Below are 7,017 nucleotides of genomic sequence, written 5' to 3'. Positions count from 1 at the left end.
CATGCACGTGAAATTTAGGAGCCAGCATTTGCCCACATATCCATATTCTTGCAGATCTGAATCCAGCTTGATTTAATGGTTAAATTGTAGAACCAAAATAAAGCAGTAGAAATTGCCTGACTTTAAAATAAACATTAATTCCCTGGTTTCCATCCTCCTCTTCTGGATGAAATGATTCTTGTAGCACCATAATGACATGTTCTGGAACCTATAGAGAAATTGGAGCCACCTCCACTCCTGATAATTCATTCTCCTGAGGTAGTGGTGCATCAGGGTCATCCCCATACATGACTAAATCATCTGGCAGGTGATCATCCATAATACCTCTTACACCAGAGTAATTGGAAGAATGATGTTGCAGAATACCAGAAATCCATAACTGATGTGGAGAAAGGCTACGCTCAGTAGAGAGTCCATGATTATTAAATGTCTCAATAAACTGTGCTAGTGCATTATTGATCCTTGGGGTGTAAACATAATGTAAGGCAAAGAGATCAATATCATTATTGCGACTAAGTAAACCAATTTGCTCCATATGTAAAAATATGTTTTTAAAAATATATAAAATGCAGTGAACCACCTCACGCCATAATCTTTCAATCCTTGTGTTGTGAACACTCGGCCCGGTGATGAAACTTCCTCGACCTTCACCCCTGTATTGAATCATTAGGTCACCAACTGCGATGTTTTCTCCTCCGTCATCTGCTCTGACTCTAGAAGGCAATCCCCAGGTATTGATTGATTCTTGAAACAAGGCAAGCACTGTTGATGCCCTGTTGTTGTTACTGCACCTGAGATAAACAATCAACCGAGAGTAACCGTCAATGCAACCATGGATAACAAATCGCCAGTGATGCAATTTCAGGTTGCTGTCAATGTGCCAGAGAAAATTGGGATGTGGCACTCTGTAAGGCCTACGTGGTATTTGCTGTGCCCAGCGGCAAGCTCTACCAATTGGATCCAGGGTGATCAGGGCATCCGCACCCGCCATCTCTGGACGCAGATCCCAGTCTTTGTAGTGCACCTTGCATGTATCTTTCCCCACAACGAGGCATTGAAACAAGCTCGTCTTGCACAATTTGCTGCAATTCTACTGCCTGGATTGGGGAATACGTTAAAAATGAAGGAGGTATGTCTAGATCAATGGCCCGCCTATGTATGGTCCATCTGGACACACCAAGAATGTTAGCAATGCTGGTCCACAAAAAGTAACAGGAACGTAAAAGCATGATCTGTTCTCTAGAAATTTCATAAGACAGATGGCCTACGCCTGTATACCTAATGGGGGCACGGTAGGAGCTGGGAGTGAAAACAGGTAGTACCCTAAATAAATCCTTGATTAAGCTGAGCTCTCTGGATAGCTGTCTTAGGTTGTTGACATCATTTTGTGAAAACTCAGGGGATCGTTCAACAAAGGCGATGACCTGATGCATGTGACGCATTGCACCTCCCAGTCTAAGGAGCAAAAACTCTGCATTCTCCCTATCCAAAGGAGAATTGTGGCACCTATTTAATTCCTGCAGAAGGGACAAAATGGATGCCACAAAGTGCTACAGTTGCCTGTTGGCATCTTGCCTAAACACAATGCATAGGAAAGTAACAAACAAAAACATGAACAGGAGTTAAAATGGCAGAAATATTCCCTCCCTCTGTTGGCATCTTGGCTAAACAAAATACATAGGAAAGTAACAAACAAAAACATGAACAGGAGTTAAAATGGCAGAAATATTCCCTCCGACCCCAGGCTAGATTTTAGATGTCATTTCTGCACTTAATTTTCATTAACTATCACCATTAAAATAAATATAGGGATAAAATAGAAACCAATTATTGTCAGCACATCACAATTTAAGCTTCACTTTATATTTAAAGTCCACATACGACTTTTTAAAATAATGTGTGTGAAAGAAGAAACTCAACAGTAAAGCAAGGCAAATAGACGGAATTGTAAAAATAAAGATATCTTATTAAGGATCTACATTACAATTAACTCACCTATCCACATAAACCACAGAAATCAGAAACAAAACCACAAAGAACTTCGTAGGCGTCATAGCACCACAACACTTTAAAAGCACAAGATGTGTTAGTGACCCTTGGTGCGACAAGAAAAAGGAGATTAAAATGATATGGATAAGAAAAGCAACTTCTTTTGCCAGGATAAATCTTTGAAACACCTAAAGTCGACGATCAAAATATGGCGGAACTGTATCGAGCCGAGAGAAACTGGGGTAAATAGGCTTTGTGTACGAGAACAGTTTCCGTCCTTAACAACAGGCGGTAACCAAGGTTCGAACGTCACTACCGGCCTCATGTTACATGGTATGAGTCATTACGAGCTTCGCATTACATGGTATAGCCATGACAACCATCTTATTTCGAGATAGAATTACATGACATGATGATATCACATTACTTATCTCGACCTATTTCGACCTGTTTCATGTCTTTTCGACACATGATGAGTTGTAATATGTCGAAAAGTAATTTTGCTACAGATGGCGCATCATAATTTCCTACTCCCTTTCCTAAGGTTGATAAACCACTTTTTAAATTAGATAAGATGACACCAAGTGTGACACCAACTGCAGATAATACCGCAAAGGCAGTAAAACCATACTTTTTAAAAATAGCCTTAACCCTATCCCTAAGTGACATTCCTTCTTCTAATACATCATTTTGTTCTTGAAGATTTGTAGCTTGCTTTTCATAATTCTCTTTCATACTTTGTGCATAAGCTCTTTTTCTACGAAGATCATTCAATGCACTGTTTTTTTCAGTTATATCCATATCCATATCCTTTCTTCTTCTTACTTCTTCCTCCTTTCTTTTTAAATCTGCATCTTTCTTTTCAAATTCTTTTGCTTTATCAATCAATTCTACCCTTCACTTTTCATTCTCTTCATAAATTTCCTCAGTAGTAGGACCAAGAGCTTTTGTTATTGTTGGGGGTAAATTGCTGCAATTAACTTTACCATTTGATCCAATCAAAATATGTTCCCTTGCACCTTTTCTCTTCAACTTAATTATAACTTGATCATACTCATCAACAGTTGCAGTGAAAACATCAGAGCTTGCATTCGGAAATTTACTTTGGATTTTAGACCAAGCTTCATATTGTTTATTAAGCATTATATTTAGCTTTGATTCTGGATTATCAATGTAAGAAGTCTCTGCTGTATTAGATGCCCCTCCATGTCTTTTTGATGTACTAGTCATTTCTGTTAGTTCAAAATCATCTGGTTTAGGTACTGTACCAGAAGGAGTGAAAAAAGGGTTCCCAAATTTTCTAAATTTTTTAAATTTAGGATTTGAAAAACTTGTATCATCATCATCATCATCATCTCTATCATCATCATTTCCCATTAAAGGAGTGTCCTCACCAAAATCAGCCATTTAATTGCTTAAATTGGAAAATTAACTGCGATGATCATTCTTCACTTTCATCTACAGCCACAGTTCATATATGAATTATTTCATATAAACTTCACATCATTTCACTCCTCACGGGAAGATATGAACTCAATTAATTGACCTCGCTCCCAATGTGTGGCTTCATAGCTCAGTTGGTAGAGCATCGCACCGGTATCGTGGAGGTCACGGGTTCGAATCCCATTGAAGCCCTGATTTTTTCAGGCTTCTTCTTTCCAATTGCTTAAATTGGAAAATTAACTGCGATGATCATTCTTGACTTTCATCTACAGCCACAGTTCATATACGAATTATTTCATATAAACTTCACATCATTTCACTCCTCACGGGAAGATATGAACTCAATTAATTGACCTCGCTCCCAATGTGTGGCTTCATAGCTCAGTCGGTAGAGCATCGCACCGGTATCGCAGAGGTCACGGGTTCGAATCCCATTGAAGCCCTGATTTTTTCAGGCTTCTTCTTTCCAATTGCTTAAATTGGAAAATTAACTGCGATGATCATTCTTCACTTTCATCTACAGCCGCAGTTCATATATGAATTATTTCATATAAACTTCACATCATTTCACTCCTCACGGGAAGATATGAACTCAATTAATTGACCTCGCTCCTAATGTGTGGCTTCATAGCTCAGTTGGTAGAGCATCGCACCGGTATCGCGGAGGTCACAGGTTCGAATCCCGTTGAAGCCCTGATTTTTTCAGGCTTCTTCTTTCCAATTGCTTAAATTGGAAAATTAACTGCGATGATCATTCTTCACTTTCATCTACAGCCGCAGTTCATATATGAATTATTTCATATAAACTTCACATCATTTCACTCCTCACGGGAAGATATGAACTCAATTAATTGACCTCGCTCCTAATGTGTGGCTTCATAGCTCAGTTGGTAGAGCATCGCACCGGTATCGCGGAGGTCACGGGTTCGAATCCCGTTGAAGCCCTGATTTTTTCAGGCTTCTTCTTTCCAATTGCTTAAATTGGAAAATTAACTGCGATGATCATTCTTCACTTTCATCTACAGCCGCAGTTCATATATGAATTATTTCATATAAACTTCACATCATTTCACTCCTCACGGGAAGATATGAACTCAATTAATTGACCTCGCTCCCAATGTGTGGCTTCATAGCTCAGTTGGTAGAGCATCACACCGGTATCGCGGAGGTCACGGGTTCAAATCCCGTTGAAGCCCTGATTTTTTCAGGCTTCTTCTTTCCAATTGCTTAAATTGGAAAATTAACTGCGATGATCATTCTTCACTTTCATCTACAGCCGCAGTTCATATATGAATTATTTCATATAAACTTCACATCATTTCACTCCTCATGGGAAGATATGAACTCAATTAATTGACCTCGCTCCCAATGTGTGGCTTCATAGTTCAGTCGGTAGAGCATCGCACCGGTATCGCGGAGGTCACGGGTTCGAATCCTGTTGAAGCCCTGATTTTTTCAGGCTTCTTCTTTCCAATTGCTTAAATTGAAAATTAACTGCGATGATCATTCTTCACTTTGGAATAGGTGTATGAGTCTGATGATATAACTTAAGTGCTTCATCAGTATTGACTAAATTTTGTTCTGCAATTTCACCTTTACGCATATTTTCTTCTTTCCATTCTTCAAACTTTTGTTGAGCCTCCATATATTTTTGATAATCTTTTTGGTATTTTTCAAGTGCTTTATCATGTCTGATACGCTCTTCATCAGTCTTATCTCCACTTAAATATTTAGCAAGATAGGATCCACCTACAAAAGTGGTCGCATTAAGGATTGCTCCTCCAATCATTATTGCAATCGATGCCATTATATACTACTTGGTAATACTTTTTTATCTTCTAAGTAATCTTTTAGTGCAATGCTACCTGCTAATACTGCAGTCCACTTTACATAATTCATTACATTGGAAGAGGGATCACTAAGGGAGTTTTCTTTCAAGGCTTTTTTTCCAAGATAACCAACTCCTGCGGCTAATCCCATTAATGCTGCTGAATCAGTCACTGTTTTCACAAGTTTGTTGTCTGACATTATAATAATATAGTATAAACTTTTTTAAGTATTATTAAATCATTCCTACTCTTACTGGTATTCTTGATTTTGGTTCATTTTCTCTCACTTCATTTTTCTCTACTACTCTATTTTGAGGTGGAGGTGTGTCTACTTTTGGTGGTTTGAATCTAAAGTAAAGATTTGTCAATCCTACTCCTATACCAACTATTGCAACGACAGTTGTAAATGATAATTCTGGAAGCCAACTTCGACTTTCTTCTTTTTCACTCTCTCTCTCAATTTCAGCTTCTCTCTCCTTCTCTCTCTGAAGTGCCTCTTTTGCCTTCTTATTGTATTCTGCAAGCTTTTTTCCTGCAACAACCTTCTTTGGGTCTTTTTCACGTTTCTTAGGTACTGCAGGTACCTTAGGTACTTTAGTGGTTTGTTCTACTTCTTTTTCTTCTACTTTTTCCTCACTCATTATATAAATAGTTATTAAAATAATTTTTAAGTATAATTTTAATAACTGCTTAACTAATTGGCCAATACTGCTTAATTAGTCTCTAGAGTCTCTGGGTTCTGATTGCTCTCCACTTCTTTTTCACTACTCTCTTTCTGTATTTTATTTAAGTCAACATGCTTAGCTACTTGTAAGAGTCCACTAGCAAGTGCAACCAATCTTCCTCCTTTCAATACAAGGTATCCAGCAAATGAAGAAAGCTCACGTTGTACTAATTTATCTTCTTGAAGATCATTAGCTAAAGATTCAGGACTATCTAGTGGTATGACATGACTTATTACTTTACTAATGATTCCTAAAGATCCTCGGACTAAAGTATTGTACAGTTGCTGCCCATTAGCCATTTGATAGATCTTGTAGTAATTCCTTACATCCTTTTTAGAGAGACGGTGAACATCGGCTAAAGTCATATTCTTACCTAAGTAATCTTTTGTGGTTCCAAGTGTAGCTAAAATTGCTAATGATTCACGTTCAGCACTGACATCACCTACTTCTTCTTTGACTTCTGTATCCTCTTCTAATAATTTTTCTAATTCTGTCATATACTATATATGTCCAGGAATTTCTAAATAGATATTATAAGGATATCTTAAAAGAAAAACAATGTAAGAGTATTTATAAGATTTCAATAATTTAATTGTTTTTTTTACAAGTATCTGCATCTAAATCACCGCCATAATCATCAAACAAAGCTGTAGTTGATTTAAATGAGGGGTTATGAAAAGCTACTACAAGAGAAACATTTTCTCTGAATGGTTTTGCTATTGATGTTAATTGTTGAGTTAAGACCCATACGGATATTCCTTTATGTCTTCCTGAATAAGCTAAATCAATAAACTGGTTTGTTCTCTTTTTTAAATCTTCTGATACTGCACAATCATCTAAAATAAATAAACTATTGGTTTCTGAAAAATAAGTTACACAATCCTTTAACAGATCATTTATTTCTTCTTTGTTTGATGCTGAAGGAGATAATACACTAAATCTCTTATCTCCCTTTGCAAAATTACAATAGGTTTTGTTATCCTTATAAGTTGGACAGATTAAGACAATATAATGAAAGACATAACGGAAAT

The sequence above is a fragment of the Orbicella faveolata genome, unplaced genomic scaffold (genome assembly GCF_042242905.1).
Source record: "Orbicella faveolata isolate gen_17 unplaced genomic scaffold, um_ofav_v1 contig_46, whole genome shotgun sequence".
Taxonomy (NCBI): Eukaryota; Metazoa; Cnidaria; class Anthozoa; order Scleractinia; family Merulinidae; genus Orbicella; species Orbicella faveolata.
The sequence above is the reverse complement of the archived record's forward strand: the minus strand, read 5'-3'. Positions refer to the sequence as shown.